This window comes from Lonchura striata, chromosome 25 (assembly GCF_050655825.1).
Source record: "Lonchura striata isolate lonStrDom1 chromosome 25, ASM5065582v1, whole genome shotgun sequence".
Taxonomy (NCBI): Eukaryota; Metazoa; Chordata; class Aves; order Passeriformes; family Estrildidae; genus Lonchura; species Lonchura striata.
In genome coordinates this window covers 607,431-631,908 of record NC_140727.1, presented here as the reverse complement: position 1 = coordinate 631,908, position 24,478 = coordinate 607,431, and the positions used below count along the sequence as shown (strand labels likewise).

The 24,478-nt window shown below is 38.7% G+C and overlaps 1 long non-coding RNA gene across 1 annotated transcript in view; it reads right to left on the bottom strand.

Annotated features, from left to right (window-relative positions):
• The window catches only part of LOC146765348 (uncharacterized), a 34,881-nt gene extending 10,403 nt beyond the window's left edge, over positions 1-24,478 (bottom strand). The window contains exon 1 of the long non-coding RNA XR_014950040.1: positions 1-24,478. This exon is cut by the window's left edge and continues 5,066 nt beyond it. This is a non-coding gene — a long non-coding RNA (uncharacterized LOC146765348).

Below are 24,478 nucleotides of genomic sequence, written 5' to 3'. Positions count from 1 at the left end.
GTTGCGTTGAGATAAGACACCCCAGGGCTGCACACCCATCTCAGCCTAGGTCTGGTTCAGCATTAGAAACAGATCAATATACCAAGCACTTTTCACTGAGATGCTCAGGGCACTAAGCCAAAATGAAGTCACAGCCTCAGGAAGATCTGCTTCCCAGTAATGTCCAGTTCCCACCTGCCTCTTTTTTGAGGGGGATCCTGGTAGGCACCCTGTTATAGGGGGAATATCACCAATTCTTACAGCAAGTTTCTCTCCTTCTCCTGTCTCCTGGGCTGGCATTGTCTCTGAAAGCTGGAGGAAGGGCTCAAGACCTGGCCAGGGGACAGAGAGGAAGAAGGGAGCAGCTCTACTGTTTATGCAGAATTTAATTTTGCTACATCCAACCTGCAGACAGAAAAAAGATTTTTACCTTTCTTTGTCTCCTCCATCATTAGTACAACAGAATTGGATTTTTTCATATGTTGCTAGGAAGTCTGGAACTATCAGTAGCACTGAGCTTTATGACTTTTTAAGTCTCTGATGTTGTTTACTTCTCAGGAAAAAAAAGCTGACTTAGTTTGTAGCCTGCAATTCAGATGAATATTCCCTGATATTAAAATTATTTTGCTGTTAGTCCAGCTAAAATGTGAGGAAGCAGTTCAACCTTTTTGATAGGCATTATAACCTCCTAATCCAAATGCTTCAGGCTGAATTGTTCAGCAGATGAACATGCACTTCCTAGAAAATGCATGTTGCGCAATCTGAGTAGTAGGTGTGGGTGTGATGGGAAATATGCTGCATTGGCATCCAGCTAGCACAAAGTCCAGTTTCATTCTCTGCTGCATTGACATTCTTCAGCTTCTTTTCCACATTTTTTATGTTTGTTCAGACAATGTGAATCTTGAAATGATGGAATGGTGCCTGCAACCTCCTGAGTAAACTGGTGCCATTGGCAGTTCAGCCAAATGCTTTGCTGTAGCATAAGACTCCACCAGAAATCCAAAGAACTCAAATGTCCGTGCACTCCAGCCCAAGCAGACAATGTGTAAATGTTTAGTCTGAGGTATTTTATTATCTTGTTTCTCATTTATCTGAGAATGAACATTTAACCTGTTCTGGATTTTTAACCATTTTTGTTGCAATGGCTGAAAAATATAATGAAATCAATTTTCTGAACCTGTGTCCTCCTAGTCTCAGTGAAAGAACAAAACATTTGAAATTCTCTGTGTTGAAGTAGTGAAAAATTATTGCTGTGGGCTTTCTGGTGAAACCCATAACTTGTGTAAAAAAGCTTTTAAAATTATTCAGGCAGAATATTTTCAGAAAGGGATTTTTTTTAAACTAATGAGAACTTTATTCAGTATGGACAAGAGAAAACATTCTTCCATGAAATGCTGGAGAGATTTCAATGTATTGGGCAGCTGGGAAACATGATGATGATGATTTAGCTTACATATTCACTCTTGAGTAGCTGAAAGGTTTGAGTAGTGGAATTAATTCCACTTGGAAAGAAGCTCCCAGACTTCAGCATAAGATATGTCTTTCTGGCCAAATGTTTCCTGACTTTCCTGGCAGGAAGTTTTTCTTACAATGTGATGGCTTGAAAGGACGATCTCATTGTTAATTCTTGCAGAGATGTGTGGGTGCTTTTTTTTAGTTTTACTAGGTGACATAATGATGTCTATCTTAAAATAAATGCTTTTTGAAAACTTCATTTTCACAGACATTTCAGATGAAGTCCAGCTGAATCACTGGCCCAGCAGCCACCCCAAATAATTGAGGCCATTAATTTCAGAAGAATGACATCAATGTTCAGTTTGTCCAGAAAGCAGAAGACTAGATTAGTCACCCAAGCTAAGATGCTGAGTTTCTACTTAGCAGATTCAATTCACTTAAGGTAATTTAACTCAATGCCAGAGTAATTGGAGTACCCAGATCCATACCAAGGGTGCAGTTAACAAACCTTCATTCATCCTAGTGCTAGTAAAAAGAGAGGATTTTCAGCAGCCTATGTAGTTCTGATGTTTACCAAATTGTTTATTCACTAGTGAAGTTGGGACTGGAGACCTGTAATTTGAATCACTAATAGCCTTCCTCCTGGTCTTCATCTGTGCAAGTCCATTTTGCTGTAAGACTTTACAAATATTTTAGCAGCTGCAGTTAAGCCTGTATTTAACAGGTTGGGCAGAACTGCAACAATAAGTTGTAGCAATGAAGCCTTAAAACCAGCATGAAAGTATTTTAAAGCTTCAACCAAAGCAGGATTAAGAACATGAGATTTTTACTTTTATGATTACAAATAAGAAGGCTCTTCCTTGTTGCTCAAAACCTTTAACCCTCTAAACCTCTTTTCTGTACAAAGCTATCTCCATTATTTGTATTAGCAGATACACAGGGGTGGCTTTAGGACAAGGGCTGCTTTTAGACAAGGTAGGAAACTTCACAGGCCAAATACGTCTCTTTTGGGTTGAAAGTTATTTTCCTCTGTTGCCATGTCACATGATGGAGGATTGTCCACATTTCAAATGGGTGCTAAATCCTTTCTTGTTACCTTCCCCAAGTAAATCCATGGGGCTCACTTTTACTCTCAAAATCACTTAAATGTTCTTATTTAGGTATTGCTTTGAAGGTATATTCAAAGTAGTGTGTTGTTCATGTGTCCTTAAAAGAGAAAGAAAACTTTTTAACAAATCTGAGATTTGTTGGTTTTTTTAAATGAGAATTTTCTTTTTTTCCCCTCACACAAAACTGAGAAAATATTGCAAAATTGGCTTTATGATTTTTCATGCAAAATTTTAGCTGGCTGCTTAACAAAAAGATAATTAAGACAGTTCTCTGCTTTGTTCTACCCAACATATGGACAAACTCCCTAAAACTAAGGCTTTTTTTTTCCTACCTTTAGAATCATTTCATAGCTTAAAAAATGTAATTTCCCCCCCTCACCCCCTCACTTGTAATGTTTTTCCTTGTGGTCTGAGAGTTAGGGTATATGGCTGTAGATCTGGAAACTTTTTCTACTTATCCCCAAGATCTTAGTACAAATGATACTAACAGGCAACCAACCAAGGAAATGATGATGCTTGGACTGTGTCTTGGAAATGGATGTTTTGAGTGATGCATGGTTATAATTTTGCGGATTGCATTCAGATGTCAGAACTGGCAGTTGCTTCCCCAAACAGCAGGTGTTCAAGCTGACAGACACAGTGGTAACAATAACCAGCATAAAATGTTATGGTGAATTCTATATAGCACAATATCTGTGTTTGATTGCATGCAGAGCCATTAGGCAGTGACAGATTATTAAATCCCCAGACTGATACGAACAAAATCTGAATTCAGTCACTGAATGTGGGGAAAGTCAGTGAGAGATGAGCATGAGCACTCCTTTATTCCTTATTAAAATGACAAAGATGTTTTCAGTACCATCTCCATACATTTACCCCGTGTCTCTTCCCTGTGAGCACCCCTGTAAATATCCCTGAGACACTTATCTGGCCAAGCTCCTTGGGCTGTCTCCCTGCAAACGAAAGTGGAGAAAATTATCAGTAACATATGAGTGAAGCCCCTGAAAAATTCTGAGGCACAGACATGAATAGTGGAGGCAAATGTAGAATTTGATATATTCTTAACCAGAGTAAGCTTACATCAATGTGTCCAAAACCTATTGTATTATAGCTCATATAGAAATGTCATAAGGTAGTTTAGAAAGAACAAACACAGTATTTCAGTACAGTTGAAAAAAAAAAAAAAGAAAGAAAGAAACAAAAAAAGAAAGAATCTGGTTTTAGGATGCCTGTTTTTAGGCTGGAGAAAAGACTCGCAACTTCTTCTAAACCGCTGGATGATCCTTCTGACAGACCTGTGCTCCTAGTCTGACACATACATATTCTCTTAAAATATATATTGTTGATATTTGAACAACATGGAGCTGTAAAGGTGGGAGACCCAAAGAAAATGTGCTTGCTATCCAAAATGCCTGTTGTTCTCTCACTTCAAATATTGACATTTGTCTGGTGATTCTTGTTTAGGTTGTCCATGGACCAATTTAACCAAGACCAGTGTGCCAAGAAATAGGACTTGTCTCAATAGGGAATTTCATAATTATTACCACTGTTCACTGCCTGCTTTCAGTCTCATTATATTTTTTTGTAAATCAACTTGACTTACAAATTGATTAGGTTTACTACCTGTATGTCACCATGCCACACTGTGCTACCCTCTTAGTAATCTTAAATACACCATTTTTTTTCTTAATTTATTTTCAGTTAATGTTTAGACATGCATTACTTGGTCAGTGTTATTCAAGGATCTGTTTACTGGTATTTTACTTGGGGTTTTAATTTACTACTATGAGCTTGGGGTCAGAGAAAGCCACTAAAAGAAATTTTTCATAAATTATTACAGAACTACAGGCAGACAGAAAGAAATTTTCATTCTAGAAAAGTGTTTCTAGAATGGCTGAGAGATTTCTGAAGAATTCAAATTCTTGTAAAGACTTCCTAATCTTAAAATATGCCTTAATCTGTCCTTATTGTTTTCTAACTTTCATTTTATATATCTTATAGTTACGGTGTCATTTTAAGGGACAATTTAATGGCACAAGAGAAGAGACATAGCAAGTGAAAATCTGATTTGATTCCAGAAAAAGAAATTCACAGCAAAGGAGATCAAACACTGAAGCAGGAGGCTCAAGGAAATATTACCATTTTAATTTTTGGAAATATTCTAGATTTGGCTGTGTACTACCCTGAGCAACCTGTTCTAGCTTCAAAGAAGGATCTGCGTTTAGCAGGGACTTGTATTAGATGGCCTTCAGAGGTTCTTTTCAACTTAAATAATTCTCAGATTCTCAGAAAATTCTGCTCTTTTGTCAATATTTTGTGAAGAAAGTTCTAGCATACTAATAATAAAATCTAAAATTTTAAAGGATAGCAATAAAATTTTAATAGCAAATATTCTCTCTGAATAACACAATGACAGAAGATATTTCATTGAGTTGTCATAGACTGAATTCATTAGAATTAGTATCAGGGAGGTCCCCATTGTCTTTTCCTAGCTAATTGGTGTAACTCCTTTTTCTTTTCAATTAAAATAAAGCATCAGCCTCTACCTCCCACTTCTTTTTTTTTGCTGTCACTTTGCCAATTAAGATATTACAGATGAATGTTCTAATGAATGGTTCATTCCACCTCCCAGCAGTAGAATAATCTTCCCTTCTGCATGCTGATGGTACTTCTCCTTGTCTCATTTTAAATCTCCCAGGGTTTCCACTAATGAATTTGCCCATCTACTTATTAAACAACAAACAGAGCTCGGTTTAATGAAGTTTTCCCTAATACCAACCTTTTTCTTGTCTTTTTTTTTTTCCTGGTGATTCTATTCTATCTTGCGTATTATATTAATATTACCCATCTTACTCTTTGTGTTTAAACATTTCTCATTCTTTTACCAGTTTATATGTTATCACCTTCATTTTCCTCTGGGTATTGCTCTTCCCAGCCATTTTTTGCTTCTCTGAAGTCTTGCCATCTTTTTGATCACTGGGCATGTGGAACTAAGAATTGCCTTCAAAGCCCACATGTATGGGAGCCAATAAGAATTTGGGCTATTTTTCCCTTGCTCTGTGATGAGGTACCTCTGCAAAAACAGGACAGAAGTGCATTTAACTTTCTTGTCCTGAATTTATATTACAGTACAGCTGTAGAAATTTATCATCCACTGTTCCCATCAGGGTTCTTTCAGGATTAGTGCCTCTCTGGGAAACAGCCCCACTGAGTAAGTGAACTCTGGGGTCTAAGAAATGATCCTTTAAGACAGGTTTTTGAAATCACTGGGTTCATATCTCTTATTGGAAAAACAGAGGATAAATGTAGTGAAACGCTCTGTGTGCAATGAAGCCAGCATAATCCTTTCAGCATGTTTAAAACACTAAGAGATGCTACCTACATGCTATGCAACTGTATGAAAGCAACGACCATGCAGAGATTTTCACGCAGCTCTTAACTCACATTGTGTGTTGTAAAGGTCATCTGATGGACATGGGACCAAACAAGAAATACTTCAAGCATGTGAATGAAGCAAACAAGTAGAGAAAGGGAGAAGAGAATCAAACTCAGTGTGGGGAGGAGAAAGAGGAGGGAGATGACAAGGAAACGGTAATTCCCCAATGTAAATGTAGGGTATTTACCCTGTATAGCTCTCCTACTCAGAGTCCACATGATAAACTGAGAGTTATCCAAAGTCTCATTTCTTTCCTCCTGCTAATCTCCACTCCATCTGACTCCAGACCAGAGGAAGCCTGCTGAGAGTGCATCTCTGTGTCTGTGCACAAAAGGACCACTTGTACCTGCTTACCTTTTGGGTATGTTCTTCATTCAACACCACCAGGAATATGTTTCTGATTAGCTAGAAAAAGAACATGTTCTATTTCACATTGAACCTCCCTTCAGGGAAAAGCAAACAAACATGTTTAAATCAGGAAGAAAAAGTTCGCCAATTCAAAGTAGTCTGATGTGTCTCTAAGCTCCAAACAGAAGCATGGGAGGTTTGCCCATCATTATGAATATATGAGTCTGAATCACCAGAGAGGGAGGTCAGCATGCCAGCAGAGCCGTCCCTTCACTATGTCAAGAAAAATCAAGGGCCCTGTGTTAACTGGGAATTCATCAGTCTCTGGCAGTAATTTCCATCCACATCTCTGTTGTCTGCAGGCAGGCAGGCATGCAGGCAGATTTGCAAACAGATGAGCATTTCCCAGGGGATGTCACCACACAGTCACACCTGCGAGACACTGAACTCAGTGTCCATCAGTCAGAGCCGCTTCTATACCTCCTCCTGTTTATCACAAAACTCGTCTGTAGAACCTACTAGATAAAACAGCCTTTGACAAGCCTCTAAATAATAGCTATGCTACAGTAACAAACCAGTCGTGTCTGTTAAAAGCTTGGGAAAAGTTGTACTCAGTTCAAAACAGCATTTTTATTTCCAGCTTTTTAACAGAGACCAGATTCTAAATGATATCTTTTTGCTAGTCTTTCTGGAAGTCAACCTTTCTGACTGTTTTTCTTTGGCCTTTGCTATTCCAGCAAGGAATGATCTTAATAATTTTATAGAGTTGGTTGGTTTTTTTCATCTCACAGTTATTAGAAAAGCAATGCTCATGACTTGGTCAGTGTTTCAAATATATTACCGTTTTCATCTCCAAAGTTGAAGAAATAATGATTTTATTTTTTTTATTTATACATATATTAGGAACAACACAAATTTTCGGTTTAGCCTGCCTGTGGGCTCTGTCCTGCCTTATTTGCACTGGCTTCTCTGCTTGTTCTTTGTGCTGACTGATAGCAAAATGGCTTCCTCTCAGTGGACAAAAGGTTTATGGGGTTATTTGTTCTCTCTGGCAAGTGTTCACAAAATAAAAACCCACAAAAATAAAGGCTAAACCATAGGGATGACCATATGTCATAGGGATGTATCAGAAATCTAAACCTCTGCTGATGCTGAATCTCTCAGTTTGAGAGGAAGGATAATATCATTAGATACCATAAATTAACCTGATTTTCAGGAAATACAACTTCTGAAAAGGGGTTCCCTTTAAAAGAACATCAAAGTAGACAATTCCATTCCAACCTGTTTTTTGGACAACCTTTTTTTTTTATCTCTTTCTTTTCTCTATACCTGTTTGATTTTGCCATTTTGTTCTAACAACTTTTCTTAGCTGTGTAATTTCTGTAATTCCTAAGAGCTAAACATCAAGTGAAAAGTTGTTGCTGTTTTAAAAAGATCCTAAAAAGACACTTCCCTCCTTTCCATCTAATATCTCTGTGAGGCAGGCATAAGCATCCTGTAGTAATTTACATCTATTCTATTTGTGAAATTATAATATGAAAATACTCATTCAATTCTTATTGAGTAGTTATTTTTGTTTCCTTGAGTTTTTTTTTTTTTTTTGTTTGTTTGTTTGGTTTTTTTTGGTTTGGTTTGGTTTGGTTTTTTTTTTGGTTGTTTTTTTTTTTGTTGTTGTTTTTGTTTTTTGTTTTGGTTTTTTTTTTTTTGCAAAATGCAAGTTATTTGGAGTCAAAAATATTACTATGTCAGGATTTTCCTGTAGGATGTGTGCTGGTTTATTTTTTATTCATTTTGTCCTTTGTATTTATGGTTGGGTTTTTTTAAAAGAAATATTTGAAAGTAGTGCTTTCAGTAACCACAACAATGTCTGTTTCTAGTGAGACTGTTTGGTAATATCTAAGACTTGGTAGCCACCTTCATGTTTTTTCAAGGCATGACAAAATTCAAGTGAAAGACTCTTCCAGTTGCCTACAGTGCTTCTCCAAGCAGTACCAAGAGATATGCAGGGACTATTCTGCAGTCCTAAGAACAGCTAATGCTGCATAGGCCATAACTCTTTTAAAGAAAAGGTGTCTGAGGGATCAGAGGGAGAGGAGGAAAGAGGCTGAGGAATGTGGTCAGGCCTAAAGCATAGAGATTGTTCAAAACTGACCATACAGAAGCTATTAAGATGCTAATTCACTGAACTTCAACAATCTCAGCATAATTCTTTACAGCGGCCCCTTTTCTCCTCTGTCTCTGAACTGAAATCCCAATTAGAGCTTTTTCTGGATAAAAACCAGTATGATCAGTATTAGAGATTCAATTTTCTATTATTGACATAAGGACATATGTTGGGAAGGATGGATAAATATAATTATTCATAATAATACAGCCAGGATGAAAACAATCCTCCATACTGGCTGGACAATACCCTTACCTACAGATAAGTCCAAAAGTCAAATGGACTGTTCCAGCTCAATCCCTAAAATGTATGGTTCATCCTACACCTGTAACCCTCCCCTGAAACATCAAGTGTCTGTGACCCCATTGGCCCAAGTCTTGCTCCAGCCCACCTTGAAGCCCCCTGATAAGGGGTCTCTGAGGGGCCAGATGCCCTCTTGGATCTTCCCCTCTCTTGGAACTTCCCCCATCTTGGAACTTCCCCTCTCCTCTCTTGGAACTTCCCCCCTCTTGGAACTTCCCCTCTCTTGGAACTTCCCCCCCTCTTGGATCTTCCCCCTTCTTAGGACCTCCACCGTCTCCTAGAGCATCCTCTTGTCTTTCCCCTCCCCCATCCCCTTAAGCCTTGCCACGTGCTGCGTCTGGCAGCTCCAAGCAAGACCTTTCTCCATCCCTAATAAATCTTATATCCTAAGAGCAGCCTTCAGAGATCACTCGTCTCCATTCATCTAAACCGTCCAGGAGCACAGCGCTCCCTACAGACATACATAAGTAATATAAGGGACATAAATGTAAGCAGTGTAAAGGGTTTTAAAATGACATTCATCTGGACTTTTTGAAGCTAAGAAGTCCTACCTTGCTCTTCATAATTCCTTAGTGCACCCATCAATGCATATAACCATGGAATGGGAATTTCACAGACAGATATTGAACTTAAAACTATATTGATCATTCGTGACATTAACAATTTAGTGCTTGCTGCAGCACCTGGCTCTTTGCTGTGTCGAACATGGACCATTACAATTGCCTCAAATACTTAAACAGAGGTCAGGCCCTAAAATAAAACAGAAACCAAACTGTGCTGTCTCAGTCAGCCTCTTTTCTGTCCTTAGAAATGAGCTTGGTCTTTCTCAAATTGCATTATCTAACTTCTCCATGTTGAAGACTTTTCCAGTGTGAACTCAATTAGTTTAAAATTGTGTCTTTTGCCTGGAAATGACCTTTTATGTACAGTCTAGCTGTAGCGCAGGGACAAAACTCTGTCTTTCTGGAACAGCAAATATGATCTTCTTTTATCACACAACCTCCTATTGTTTCAGCAACAGGAGGGTGGAGAGGGAATAGAAAGAAAAGTATTTGTTCAGGCTTTTGCATTGTGTTATCAATATGGCATGGGACCTGGAACTTTTTAATTCCTGAGAGGTTTGCCAAAAGTATCCTTAAAGAAAACAGTGAAAGAACTAATAAAGTTATATAATTCTGGAAAGAAAGAGGCTCTGTAATATGGCATCCCTGTAGACCTGGAGATACTATTATTTACAGTAATAAAATCTAGTTCTTATTTGGCAATTTTTTCAGTTGGTCTCAGAGTGTTCCACAGATGAAGTCTTCATCTCCATTTTGCAGATGGAATAACTGAGATACTGATTGTAAACTGCCAGCAAAGGATTGCCTCAAATTCTATCAGCAGAGCTGGGACCAGGATTTGAGACTTTGTGGGCTCAAGCCTTTGCACAGAGCAGAAAGCCAGGCTGGCCCTGCAAGGGCGCTGACACCATTGTCTGAGAGTGCCAAACAACCTGGGCAATTTCTTTGGGGTGCATTCTGGGGAAGCACTCTGGTCTCCCTCCAGTCAGCCACAGTTCTGCTACTGTAGTCAGAGGGAGCAAAGTTCTAGATTATGAATTTTTAAAGAAACGCTGACCTTAGTACATCATCTTTGTAGCAGCATCTATTATTAGGGAACCTGTGTTACTCGCCATGAGCAAGTCCCACACGGTTACATCTCTGCAGCTGAAAACCTCTTGTAAACTCCAGTTTGTGATGAAGTAGGTGTTCTGCAGACTGTTAGGCTCTCCACACTTAGAGATAATATACCAAACCTGTTATACCAGCATTATGGCTTACTTACAGAGCCATAATCTTCTTGTGTAAATAGTCAGTCAAGACTTGTCTCTTTAGTTGTTAACCTGCTTCCAAGAAGGCAGATGGTTAATTTCAGAGTGCCTTGGGTTTTTTCTCCTGGCTGCAAAGTAGACAGAATCTTCACTAATATGGAAAGCCTGGAGGCTCAGTGAAGTATCAACAGAAGGTTTCAAAATGCTTAAGAGAGAAAGACCTGTGAAGGCCTTAAACAACTCTTACTGACGGTGCACAAAACATCCTTTTTTCACTTCTAAAAAGAAGTTGACCCCAATGCATCCTTTAAAGATAGGGATAAGTGAGGCATTCAAGGCAAAATAATTGTTACTATAACAAACTGTGTCATTTTTATTCACTGTAATTTGAACAGCTGCAGCCTTTTTTCTGTCTTGAAGGAGGTAATTTTTAATTTACCTCTATCTTGATATTTTGCATTTTGGGACTAATTATCTATGGAAAAGTAAATGGCAGTATCATATCAAAGTGAGTTGAACTCTAGCTGATCCAGGATCTTACAACCAAAAAGTTACTAGAAAGAGATGTCTGGATAAGAACATCAGAAGAGGGCAACTTCCGATTAATACATGTCATCATCTATCTGCAATTCCAAGACTATCTGAAGCAGAGATGATACTGTGTTTAAGTTCTGTCAGGAAAAAGAGAATATAAGGAGTCGCTGAACCTCTGTCTAGTGCAAATACATTAGAGGTGCATTCATTTCCTTGGATGCAATATTGCTTTATTGTTTAATTCATTCTGCAGTTCATTCTACAGTTCATATAATTTTGTGAGTTACTTTGCAAAGTGCCTGTTGCTGTCATGCTGGCATGGTAGCGTGGAGGAAGGTTTTAGAAAGGCCTTGGGAATGGTAAACTGAGGAAAAGGATACATTCATGTATGCCCCATTGTATTAGAAAGGCCTTGGGAATGGTAAACTGAGGTAAAAGATACATTTATGTATGCTCCACTGTTTCGGGAAAGTCCCGCTTCAGCATTCCTCTGTAGACCCCCTTCTCCCCACCCCTGAGCAGTTCCCATTGGACCTGGCCCCTGGGGTGGTTCTGATGTGCCTTAGCTGAACACTGTCTCTATTGTTTAAGACCTTATCTCTTAATTTTGCTGTATAAAACTGTATCTGGGCAATAGCCCAGGGCCTTTGGTCCCTGCAACGCTTCAGGCAGTACAATCTATCTGGACAAGCATACCATTGGTCTCTCTTGGTTTCGTTATCTCGAATCCTAGCGGCGACTGAGGCAGCGCCGCAGCTCGGACCGTGCTAACCCACACGCTGCCTGGTGAGCCCAGGGCAGCGGGACCGCGGAAAACCCCGGCCCCGAGAGGGGACAGCTAGCCGGAGGGTCCCGGGGGGCCGGGGAGGGGCGGGGGACAGCGGCGAGAAACCCCCGAGAGCAAAGTGGCGGTCGAAAGAGAAGCAACAGTGCCTATTCCTGCTAGTTGGCCAGAGTAGAGAATAGCATGTATGCTCTGGTGTCACCTAACTCAGAAGTATTTTCCCTTTTGCCACATCTACCTATTAGCCATGCTTCCAAAAGACACCAGGATCAAATGCTGTATGCTCAATGTTTAAGTCATTATCTAAAAATGATTGAAAACAACAAATACGAACAAGAAACAAATCCAAATGGAAAACAAACATTTTCCTTTATTGTAAGTTCTTAGCTGAACACAGATTTTTTTCAGGAGGACACTTGAATATTTTGCCAATTATGTCCTATAATTTGTAATACTATAGGACTCCTCATTCTTCTTCTTCTTCATGAAAAGACCTGCAACAGCTTCTCTGAGATGCTGAACAGCTAATCCACTAAAATTGGGACAGCATGTTAAGGTTAATGATGTGCTATATAAAAGTCTAATGGTAGTGGGTCTCATATCCAAAAAAATCTCTTCAGACTAGTAGCATTCCTTGGAAGAAAATCCTCATTCAGCTTACATCCACAGGAGTGGTATGTATTACAGGCTTAATGTTGAGAGAATAGTGGAATTCTAGTTACAGTAGAGAAGTTATGTCTCTGATTATCAGCACGTAAATTTATTGTGATTTTGGATAATAAATCCTGCTGATACTCCACCATGGTTTAAGTTTCTTTTACACGCTCCATTGGGCTGATTTGTCAGTGTGCCTCACTGCTTACATAGTACCAGCAATTAGAATTACACAAATGCTAAAATGAACAGTCATGAGTAATGAAAGTCTAAGCAGACAGACATGTGACAAGTCATTGGACCAAAGACTTGGCATCAGGAATATGTGAAGAAATAATAACTTTAAAGAATATTTTCCAAAGTCATGTAAGTGTGCATTTTGCAGAGACTCAGAAAGCAATAATTGCTAGGAATGATACAAAAGGGTCTTCTCTAAGATCCATTTGTCTACTATAGAAGATGTTACTTGCCCTGCCACAGGAGCCATTCCAGCCTGCCTGGCTGTGTGGCTCCATATGGAGAACTTAGAGACTTCTTGCTGCTAGAGCTCAGGAAGACTAATGCCCTCCTGGCAACTGAAAATACTCTTTACTTGTGAAACTTAGAAAGTCAGACAATTTCATTGGCCAGTTTTTTTCCTTTTGTTTCTTTTTAATATGACAGTGCTTACTGAATCAGTGGGGCAACTTGTGGTTATTACTTATAAAGAGCAAGAGGAACCCCAGAAAGTAATTGCTGTGCCACTACAGCATTGCTGCTACATATTGCTTTGTGCTCCAGGCATGGGACAAAAATCCAACCTCACCAAGGCGCATTAAAACTGATCAATGAAACCCATTTTGCTAAAATTTTTCCCGTGAAAGTGTATGTCAACAAGGTGCAATTCTGTTTATTAGCACCTGAACAGTAGAAGTTTATGCAAGCCTTGGGAGGTTGAGCATTTTTGAGGATTCCAGTCGTACATGGAATGGAATCACGCAATTTAAGTTTCACTGAACCGGGTGCATATTCAGCTGTTGTGACTAATTCAGCTGAAATATGTTTGTTCTCTCCTTTGCTTTTCTCTCTCCCCTTACCACAGAGAAGCTGATTAATGCAAAAGGCACTGCAGGACTGAAGCCAGCTGGACTAGAACTTTTGAAATGGTTCTTCCCCCCATACCAAGACAACTTTGTTTCCTCTACCTTTTCAGCACTCATGTAATTTATAAAGCTTAGTCTAAAATTATGTAAGTGCTGAAAAAATAAGAACAAACATGTAAACCAAACAAAGATTACCAACAGCTGCGTCCACACAGAGAAACATATAAGGTGAGTGTCAACAGTATTTTTTGGGCACGTTTTCTCAAAATGTCCTAAAATTCTATAAAATAAAAGAATTAATGTACTATCAATTGCATTTTTGTTTTTAAACATTCACAGAAACATATATTTAATATAGAACTTAAACTGATACTCATTTTGTTCCAGTGCACGACAGGTTTCTGCTATTTTTATTGTCTAGCTTTATCTTTCTTATCCTCTTCAGCAGTACCTCACTTTCTAGATGTTCCTTGCCAACTCCATAAGCAATGAGTGACAGATTAAGTAGAGATAGGCTAGTAGTCTCAGAAAAGAAACATCTGGATAAACTAAATTTAGCTCTGAGAATGAAGGAAGTAGGTAAATAAGAAAGGAACAATTCCAAGTGAAGAGTGAAACGTACGTGCCAGACTACAAAGGAAGACTGGGAATTTTTTCCTTCAGACACTCTGTAACACAAACTTCAAGCAACACGAGTGGGAGATTCCCAGTTTGCTTAAACTGTAATAGTTTCAGAGCCCAATATCCTGGGCAGAATATCACAGCAGTGTAAAAAGGTGCTTTTCACAAGCAGAGGAATTATCCCTCTCACATGGAACTTAACAGTCTGAAAAAACAAAGGATGAGGCAGAGAAATCCATGATATCCAATAAAGGAACTGGGGCACATACAGGTACCTGACTTTTAGGCTGGCTGGCTAACAATGACTTCTTGTTTCTAGCTGCATAAATGCACTATGCTTTAGCTTCCTAACATGGTTCAGTAATTTTTTTTTTTTTTTTTTTTGCTTGCATCATCCGTTCTCCATTCAGAGTCATCACTCTGCTACTTCCTTATGGTTATCCTGTCTTGCCCAGAAGAATACTGAGATAGTAAGTCTTAGAAAGCAAGAGATCTTCCAGAAACTAAGGTGGTCCTGTACAGGGAGTATAGGCCACAGTGAAGAGGTGAAGGGGAAGAAGTGAACTTGACAGAGAGATGCTCAGCACAGGAAACCAAGGATGATACAATCAGACAGAAGCATGGGAACATGCAGAGTATGAAAGTCAAATTACTTTGATTTTTTTTTTTTTTTTCATTCATGTAAACAATTAGCCTATCAGTATAAGGTTCCCTCTGGTATCTTCCATCATATAAACAGGCTGTCTCACAGTCTGGGAATGATGTGGGAATCATCTGAAAAGCAGATCATTTGAAATAATTGTGCCAACCCTGGACTGTGAAGCAGTAAGAAAATTTAGATTTGGGAGGAGGGGAAGGTCTTGAGCTAGTCACACTATAAAAATATATTAAACAATGGCCCAAAAATGCCTAGGAATTGGAGAATTTGTCAGAAGATAAGATGTAAGACAAGCCATCTGATGTGAGAAGCAAATCAACATGTTTCTAAGATCTGGGAAGATACAATAAGTAAAGTATGTTGCTATCTTAACCACGGCAGGATTTTCAGTTCCCAGCTACCTTCATCCATAAGGAGCCCACTAGAAACAAAAGAAATTCACTCATCAGATACTTTTGGCAGCTGGACAGAGGTTATTCCGTCAAAAGGTCACGTGCCGTACAAAGCCATCAATGACCTCTGCAGGACAAGGATTTTGTTGTGGTGGCTTTCCTATTGATTGCTCTAAAAAAGTACAATTTTGAGTGCAACTTTTAGAGAGTAATACATACATGGACACAGGGAAGACTGCAGGAAGAGGTCTTGGACTGAGGTCGCATAATTCAGGATTTGGTTTAAGACTGGTTACATGTTTCCATGTTCATTATTAGAAGGAAGTGCTACTTCTGGGCACACTAGGTTTTATACAAACACAGAGAAGAAAAATTTCCTTCTCCAAAAAGCACTACAGCTTTGGGGTTTGTCCAGTTATAATACAGAACTTGTTTTAACACATTTGAAGTCAGACAAGCTGAAGTCTGTTCCTCACAGGCTTAGCAGCTAGTGTTTGCTAAATCAATCTTGGACAGAGAATAAAGTAAATTTCCCCTACCTCCCTCCCTTCTTACATAGTGATGTGGCAGAAAGATGCTTCACACCATCATTAAAAGCCAGGCATGTAAAACTATCTGCCTATCCATGTACAGAACAGCACACTCTGATTTCTCTCCTCATTTAATCTCCCCTGAATCCCCAGCATTATACTTCTGCATTGTCATTTTTTTTCTGTTATTTTATAACAAATATTTTTACAATTCTGATCTTCAGCAATATAGTATTGATTTGAATACTGAATCCAGATATGGGTGATTTGAACTAATTTTTCTTACACGTGAAGAAAATTAAAAATGTTTAAACTGACAATAAACTGACAATAGACCAAGAGAGCCTGTAGTGTTTTACTGAACCACTTCATCTAGATTATGTTAAAACTTCTGGATTCATTCTCATATGAATTTGGCTTTCCAAAGAACATCTACTTAGCTGCACTGCTCTTATCCAGAGGCTTTAACTCATGTAGTACTTGGTCCTTTTCAGAACCAATGAAGCTGAAGTTTCTTTAGTTTCCATGATACTATCAACCAAAAATCTCAGAAATTGCTAAGGGCACCAGTTACCATCTTTTGTTTATCAGAACAGAGACTGTTCATGTGAGCTGGCAGAGAGGAAAGAATTTTTTCTATCCTGTAATGCAGCCTAGTGTGTTGGGGTTGATGTGAGATATATTTAGGCCCCTTTTATTAATGGACCACCATCTGCACTTGGGAATAATTTAGCAAAGGGATTTGCTTTAATTGTTTCTATAAAATGGAGTGTTTCAAAAACCAAATGTTTGAGGGATGAACAGTGATAACAATATTCAGCACAGACATGGCAGAAAATCTAAGTCAGATATGTGGCAATGGGATGTTGTGCACACCAGGCAAAAATACCTTTACTTTTCAGATGAAAAGAGGCCTCACTGCTTCCATGTGTGCTTTTTCAGTAAAACAAGTTTGTATTACTGATGTAATATGAAAATGTCAAGTTACTGCCTGTAAAATGTCAAACGTAATGCCTGTTTGAGTGGACAGCATAAAATCCATATGTTTTAATCTCAGGCTGCACATGATTTTGTTGCCAAATTTGTAAAACACATTGTTGATGGTATTTTGTCAGCTGTGAATCCTGTAGACACAGAATTACATCTTAGCACCACTGAAGTTGGAATTTGTCCTCATTTCCAGATGATCAGGCCTAGTAGGTAAACTACACTTGCGTTACACCACATTCCAAGTAAAGCCAACGAGGTTGCATCAGGGCAGCTGAGAAATGAACATTCATGTATCATTCCAACATGAGCTGTCTCCCAGCATTGTTTTCAACTGCTGCTGCCTCTAAGCCACCAGATCTTTCTGCCTGAGAATGTTTGAATCCTTTGTATTCCTCACCACCTAAATTGTATCCAATAGTCAACATATTTTCCCTCAGATCTTTAATATTGATTAGGTAACTGATTTTAAATTTTAGAACTATGAAAGTTTGGACACATCTGAAGACATTGAATAAAGTCTGTTTTCTCTTCCACAGTCTGCGAACAGCTGGAATCCTCAGCCTGAAAAGACTTTTGTTTCCCAGGTTTCCATTACACATTTTTGTAACACACATGCAAGCTATCTGGGTCTATGAAGGAGGGGTAATTCTTATTTTTGTGAAAGATGTTTACCATTTTTCCATTCTGCACTATTTAGACCTTTCCTTGTCCAATGTTAGAGGGATGCCGCGGGAGACAAGACTCATGCTATCATGATCATCAAGTCTCAGTTTATTGTGACAGATTACACAGTTTATATATGTTTGTTAATTAGCTCATACATATTGCAAAAGCCGAGCTCATGATTGGTTGCTATGTGACTTGTACTATTATCTTAAAAGTATCTTTGTGAATGATACTTGCCTGTCCAGCTGGCCTTGCAGTTTGAACAGCTTAGCACTTCTTTGTTCTCTATCTATTTCTACATACCAAGCAGTTTCAATATCCTGCTTTCTGCACACCATCTACTCTTCAGGGTCATGCGAACTTGGCAGCAGTCACGTAGCCCTCCCTAGTTGGATTAATTTTACAGTATCATGTCCCCTGTTGTACAACCATTCCTCTGTCAAGCTCTCTTCAGTCCAATAAATGCTAAGTTGTTAAAAATGTCCTATTTTCCCTCTACAGCTATATTTTTAGTGCAGATACAGAGCCAAAGTTTGATTTTGCACCAAATTTAGTCCATCACACACAATTAACATCAGTAAGTTTTCTCTAGAATTGTATTGAGGTATGACACAAACTTTTTGCTAATCTCTTCCTCAGAAGCTGTAGAACAGATAGGGCATGTATTAACCATGGTACCCACTAAAAATACCAAGAACACTGGTGAAGAGCTGTATGTTCCTTGTTTCCCCTCCTCGTATTTGCTCATGTAAAGTATATTAGGTGGAGATTTATAGATGTTACTCTGCTGTCTTTTATTGAGCATAATTCTTGTCCTGATATATGACTTCACAGATGTTCTGCTAATTTTCCATAATTAGGCCTATCAAAAACTGGTTTTAATGGTATGCTGGGTGTGTTGTTTGTGTGCAAAATTATTCTATAATTTACAGTTATGTATATAACATTTGGTTTGAGTATTGACCAGGAGTCTAATCCAAAGTCTTTGGAATAATAACAATGGCTGATCAATGTCTATCATATTTTGTCTGAGCTAACAGAATTCTTTTCAATACATAGCGTTTGGTTGAGGAATCATTGAATACACATAGAAATGTCTATGAGATTGAGTGATCCCCACTTCCTAGAGTCACATGGCAATATTTTCAAATCTAGTGCTGAATTCAAAAGATTGAATTGTAATGTGTAGACATTCTTGGTCCTTGCAATTGCACACTCACAGAAATAGAAAGGGACTGTAGAAGGTTGCTTAGCCTACCCATTATCATGTACAGGATGAACTACACTGTACTGTAATTCTTCTAGCTGTAGCTGATGGAAAAAAAATCCAGCTTGATACTAGACATGTGCCATAGAAACTCTGCTGCTTTTACTTGCCATTTATCCCAGGCTGAAATGACTTGATGCTTTGAAATGTTTTCTGATGTTTTTCCTGAATCTCTGTATTTTTTTCCGGCTGCAGTGCACTGGAGAACATGTGGAGAAAAACATGCACATCCCTTTGCAAAAAGCTTCTTGCTTTTTGAAGAGTGTGCCTTCAAAACATTTATTGAGAGACTCACAAAGGGTTTGCAATAATCAAGGCATTTTGACTGAAATGCTGACAAACCTGGATTCAAAGAACTGCCTTTTAGTGATTGTCTCTGATGATACTTGAAAAGACCTGGAACAAATAGAAGTAAAACTTGTTTGTGCCATGCTTTTAGTCAGTCCTCTACACAATGTGGAAAAGTTAACAATTCCAGATTGACTACAAGGAGGTTTTATTAAGGATAGACAGAATCATGTGAACAGCAATGTGCACAACTTGTACTGAAAACTGCTTTAGAATCATGCACCTGATTACCAGAGAGTGAGCTCAGAAGCAGTCCTACAACTAGGAATATTGATTAAGAAGGTATGACAAATTTTTTTAATGTTACCACCAAAAGAAAAATGAGAGTAGTACACTAATAGCAAACTAGATAAAAGACAAGTTTTTTCAATTTTAAATCTATTTCCACTGAGAAAGTAAAGGTAAAGGACAGGGTACATAGATAATTTTTTTAATCAGTGTTGAACCAATTTTTGTAGAAACACAGGTTTCCAATAAACCCTCACCTTTCAATCTGTGGACACACTCCGTCAATGGAATTAACTGCTCACAAAATACATTCAAGCACAGATTCAAAAATCAAATCTGTTTCATTATTATTAACATCACTTTGTCCTGCCCTTTCAAGCATATGAGACCCCTCTTTTTAAAATGACCTTTTCAAAAAGACTCCTGTGTAAGCTATTCAAATAAATTTAATTTCCTAAAACTTCCTCCTGTTATTTCTAGGTATTTTGTCCTCTCTACCTCTCTACATTACAATATTTTTCTTGGTAATAAACAGAAATGGACATTTCTGGATTTTATTTCATTCTAGTCAAGACAAGAAGAGCACAGAAGCTCCAATAAATTATAACTCTGAATAATATTAGTTATAAAGGAATGGCAAAGCTTCTTGGTGACACATTTGTGAGCCAGAGCCAGAGAACCAGAGATTAATGTCTAGTAAAACATGTCAGATTCAATTATTGCTGCCAATGTCTGGTGAAAAAAAAAAAACCAAAACACCCTGCTCAATACATTATTTACCTCATACAACCCAGTTGGCCCTCAGGGAAATGTTGCCTAATCATCATAAAGATAGTGCAGGTAAATTGTAAGGAAGGCATGTAGTACTTCCCATACATCCCATTTCTTGTATACTGTTGTTCTCTGGATTTTAAAACTGGGCATTCATCCATTACAGTATTGTCAGGGGATTATAGGAACCCCAGTCTGCTGAAAATAGTGAAATGTTTGGGATTTGAATCATCGCTGTCAGTGGGTGCTCACCCAGTGGATTCAAGACAGCTTCTGCACTTTCTTCACTGACACTATCTCTTTGACCTCATTTTCATAAGGGAGTGAAATCACAAAGTCTTTGTGTTTCTGTGAAAAGAGTAACTTCCTTTCCCTTTGGCTTCCCCCAATGGCATCAGAGCCATATATTGAATTGTACAATTCAATGCATTTTAAGGGACAGAACACATGATATCTGTCAAATACATCAAACAGAGCTTGCCAGGTTTCAGCTCGTGTTCCATTAAATTTGGGACAGTGTGTACAGGATTTTGGTGGCCTATTGGAGCTGTTATTGCTCAGCCCAGGAGTATCCATGGATAGGCACTCACCATTACAGACTGTGACAGAACAGTGTGAGAAGGTAAGGTAAGTAAGGTGTTTATCCAATTAGAAGCAAATTGGCAGTAATAGGAGCTCATATCCCAGAACTGTGACACCAGCTCCAAAGTGACATCTCTACATGTATGCCAAATAAATCAGAGATGTTACTTTAAAAATGTGATTGCTCTCAGGCTATATTAGGAGTTAGTCCCTTTACAGTAAGCTCAGCATGCAAAAACTTTGACAACCTGGCAAAAACATGCTACCCAAAAAAGTCTGAAAACAGTAAATCTCATCTTCACTACCTACTCCCAAATGGATGTCCATTAGCCTGTGACAGGTTGATCTTAGTCAGGTCAGTCAAATGACTGTTTCTAAAACTCAGGTACCAGCACATCTGTCTTGCCCTCCTTGACAAAAGAAGGAAGATAAAGTGCAAAGAAAAATTCCTGGTTAAGGACAAAAGAAGCAGGTTGAAATTTATGCCACTTACCATAGAAATCTCAAATAATGTGAATACCACCTGAATGCCCTGAATAGCTTTTCATTAATATGACAAGACAGCTCTACAAAGCCAAAAGATAAAATCAAAGCAAGAAAGGACTGTCCAAAGTGAAGTAGTACTAAAACTTGATCAATTAACATTGACTGGCAAAATATTAATTAAGAACCAGTTGCTCAGTGATTGCATTGGTCAGCAATTTATCATTCAGCAGGTTATTTCTCAGTGCTCTGCTTGAGTATCAGCAGTTTCTGTGGTTATCAGGGAGACCAGTCCCCATTAGGCCTGCCCAGGATGTTTAGTCCAGCTGATTGGAGACTTAAAAAAACCCAAACCAACCAAACAGAAAAACCCCCACATTGTTTTTTGTGCTGCTTGCAGTGTTCATTCCTGACAAGATTTGTGACTGGCTGTGTGACTCCCAGATAGCAAAGACACCAAGTTTTCAGTATATAAAATGTGATGAATAAGCTGTCCCCTGGGGTTTGGCAGGACTTAGTAACTGCCTGAGATCTTCTCTAACTTTCTCCACTTAGCCTAAACTCTCTGATGTGGGATGCCTGAAAGTTACACAACTTGTAGAAATAGATAGAGAAGAACAAAGAAGTGCTAAGCTGTTCAAACTGCAAGGCCAGCTGGACAGGCAAGTATCATTCACAAAGATACTTTTAAGATAATAGTACAAGTCACATAGCAACCAATCATGAGCTTGGCTTTTGCAATATGTATGAGCTAATTAACGAACGTATATAAACTGTGTAATCTGTTACAATAAACTGAGACTTGATGATCATGATAGCATGAGTCTTGTCTCCCGCGGCATCCCTCCAACAACAAATTACTGCTTTATACACACAAGTCTGGAATAAAAAGGCCAATAAACTGAACAGTATCATTGGTAAATGACCCATCAGTGGCATTCACTCAAAAACTTGGAGATAGCAAGTTTAGATTTCATTCATTAAGATTTGCATGCAACTGATTTTCCCAGCTGCTATTTAAGGAACATTATAGAGCAATAGTGACAACTTGGGGTTTTTTTCAGTTTGAGTTCCGTGCTCTGAGTGCATATTTTATGACGTATGTGTTTGGCTAATCGTTGCAATTTCATCTCAGCAGCCTCTTTGATGACATACACTTTTGAAACAGATGCTCGTGCTGATGGAGTGACATGTTCCACAGTTAAGTGGGTCCACCAAGACATAGCCCCGACTGCCTTCTGCTGGGGTCACCAAACTACTTCAGTGGGTTTATTTTAGCTCTCTGAAATACATCCCTTCTGATGGTGTTAGCTCTTAGCAACATTTTTTTGCTTCCTAAAGACATTTTCTGATTTCACCATGTTACAGATTGCAGTGTTCTAGCAATTCAATCCTGACTAGTTTTCATTTTTTCAGAGTCATTGTAATGAACCATATCCATGGGTTATATGTTGGTTCATCTGCCAAAAACCATTACACAACAACAAGAGAATATTGTTCATTAAATTTCTACAAGCCAGAGTGATGTCCTAGTTTGCAGCCATCTCATGAAGAGATGCACACATCTCCAATCAGCACTTGAATAAGTTTGCAAGATAAGAGCAGTCCAGCTGCCTACTCAAAGTCTCCAGGGACTGCTGTTCCACTCAGTTTATCCATGCCATGTTCTTATGTTTCTCTCTTTGTCATTTGATCTCACAGTATTTCAGATCCCTCTGTGTCTAATGAAAATACTACAGCTTCTCATCTCCTACAGTCTGTTGTTTTAAGGTATAGCTTTTCAAGGACTTCTGTCTATAAAATGGTCTTTCTATGTTTGTGTACCTCCTACTTTAAAGCAAATTTGCTCCTAAGCAGTCAAAATTCTCATTCAGAATCATCACTGGTCTATCTTTAAGGACACAAGGAAACCTTCTATTTGCCCTCTAGGTGTTTGTCTACTCCTCTTCAAGTTCAACTCCTCAAGTTCAGGTTGTTATGTGTGAGAAGAAGATAAGAGCAGATCCATGTAAGTCTGAGGTCCTTGTCATTGTCCCCTTTGTCACAGTGTACAAGTACTTCATAGTCCCTAGAACAGCTCCCCTTCCTTCACTGATGTGTGATCTCTGCTCACAGGTAACAATCCCCACCTTTCCTAAAGCGGGTACTAGCAGTATATCTCGAGGAGCACTGTGAAACAGTTTCCCTGTTTTCCAGCAGCAAAAAAGAGAAGAGTGCAGACCAAGTATATAATGTCCTTTCTTAGTTCTGAAGTGGGATTTAAATAGAGTTTAGATGCCAAGTCCAGGTGTGGAAAACTGACTCTGTTAAGCACTCACATCCTCTAGCCTTGACAAGAAGGGATCTCCTGGGCACCAAACCCAAGTTTCTGCATATGCTCAGAAGAGCTTCTGATTTGGCAAGATTCATCAACTCCTAGATCTGCTGTTCAAGAGTTTAATCTGAGGTCTCTGGTAATTCCCATGACAGCCTTCTACTACAGTTTGAGTACAATTTGCAAACTGGCATTGGTAGGATTTTGTATTGGAGATCAAAACAATTGGTAGTGTTAATAATGTTTCTGTAGGAACATTAGGAAATTTCTAACATTTCCTCCTCAGTGTGTAATCTAGTTTATGTGAAATTCTTGAAAAAATTATGTACCTCTTTTGTTCAGATGATACTTGATGTTCAGATATAATTGGCTAAAGCAAAGCATCTGGATATCCTGAGGGTGTTTCCATTCTATTCTCACTAGATAGGCATTACTTCCTGTAGGGCAAAAATGCTCCAAAATAATTTGTCCTTATGCAAGTCAACAAGTATTTACTGAACCAGAAACAACCCATCCGCACAAGAGAAGACATAGCTAGAAGAGATTTGGAAGAGAAGGAGCATACAGCTATAGAAATTGTGGGAACTCAAAATGTTTCTCAAACATTTTTAGAGGTTCCAGGCCGTGGTCAGACGCAGTCTGGACCTCAGCAGGCAGCTGGATTTAGCTGTGATTTCGAGTTTGAACCATGGAATGAATTACCAACTTTGAAGGTGGAACAAGCAGTCACAAAGTGCTAGATAGTATAGTAAATGTAGTCACAAAGTAGAGGGAAATATCTTTTGGTAGTGTACAGGGGGGTTTTAGTGCATGTACAGGGGGGTTTTTACTTTGTACATGGGAGTCAGAAGTTCTAAGATGGAGGAAAGTGGGCTGAACCCATCCTTCTTCTTTCTTCTTCCTTACCTCCATGTTCTTGGTGATGTTGGCACTCACAGATTGGTTTAGAATAGAAAAACACTTGGTA